The following is a 1,381-nucleotide window of genomic DNA, read 5'->3' on the forward strand; positions in this document are numbered from 1 at the left end:
GTTCAAGTTCTTACTAGAAATAGGTTACGCTGGTATATAAAAGAGGGAAATGTAATGTGTGGATAGATAGTGAGTAATTGATCTGCGGTCAGAGTATTATTGACGTTCGTTGCTATAGCGTTTGTTTAGCGCGATTGTTGAAGTTGGGTGTATCGGTTAAGTTATATTCGGAAAGAATAAACCAGTTTTATTAAGTCAAGACTTGTGTCGCTTAAGTTTCGTCGGTACGAAGTTACGGAAAATCAATTAACAACGGAAACGTAACAGTATGTTGGTTGAACTGAGTAAGCACAAAAATAATATTCAACAAATAAAGCCTTGAGTCATCACAATATTTGCTGTCACCTATACCTACACACTAGAGTTGTGTTTTATCAGTAAATGATCAAACCATATGTTGTATCATCATAAGAGGGCAGCAACCAAGGTATTTACTAAAAACTCAGCAGAAGAAAGAGGAAAGGGAAACCCTTGGAAATCAAAAAAGTGGATAATATATTCTCCAAGAATAATAATAACTGTCTTGACAAAAATAAAACTATTCTTTAACTAAAACAAATTCGACAAGTGTGTTATTTACAAGTAAAACTTCTAGTTTAAAATTAAATTCTGAATTTATTACACCAAATCAGTGTTAGAAAATGAAAAAATATCGACTGTAAAATACTTGTCAGCTAAAATTGTTTAAATAGGATTAAAACAAATATATGAGTGTGACTTAACTTGTGGCTCACAAAAATGTAAATTGGTGAAAATAATAATAATCCGGCGAAAGTTATTGTGCAAATATGAAAAGCCCAAAGAAATCCTACTCTAAGGTACAGTGATTTAAGATTAAGTTACAAAGAAATCCTACTCTAAGGTACAATGATTTAAGATTAAGTTACAAAGAAATCCTACTCTAAGGTACAATGATTTAAGATTAAGTTACAAAGAAATCCTATTCTAAGGTACAATGATTTAAGATTAAGTTACAAAGAAATCCTATTCTAAGGTATAATGATTTAAGATTAAGTTACAAAGAAATCCTACTCTAAGGTACAATGATTTAAGATTAAGTTACAAAGAAATCCTACTCTAAGGTACAGTGATTTAAGATTAAGTTACAAAGAAATCCTACTCTAAGGTACAGTGATTTAAGATTAAGTTACTTTTTTGTTAACGTAAGTATCTGTGCATAGAAATATAACTTGTTTAAAATACTACAAACAGTGTTCCGTGGGTTTTTAAAAATACTACAAACAGTGTTCCGTGTTTTTTTAAAATACTACAAACGGTGTTCCGTGGGTTTTTAAAATACTACAAACAGTGTTCCGTGTTTTTTAAAAATACTACAAACGGTGTTCCGTGGGTTTTTAAAATACTACAAACAGTGTTCCGT

The 1,381-nt window shown here is 30.6% G+C and overlaps 1 protein-coding gene across 10 annotated transcripts in view; it reads right to left on the reverse strand.

Annotated features, from left to right (window-relative positions):
• LOC106465538 (spermine oxidase-like) overlaps positions 1-1,381 on the reverse strand; it is an 84,805-nt gene that overhangs the window by 45,589 nt on the left and 37,835 nt on the right. The gene's annotated exons all lie outside the window — the stretch shown is intronic.

This window comes from Limulus polyphemus, unplaced genomic scaffold (genome assembly GCF_000517525.1).
Source record: "Limulus polyphemus unplaced genomic scaffold, Limulus_polyphemus-2.1.2 Scaffold1975, whole genome shotgun sequence".
NCBI classification, from domain to species: Eukaryota; Metazoa; Arthropoda; class Merostomata; order Xiphosura; family Limulidae; genus Limulus; species Limulus polyphemus.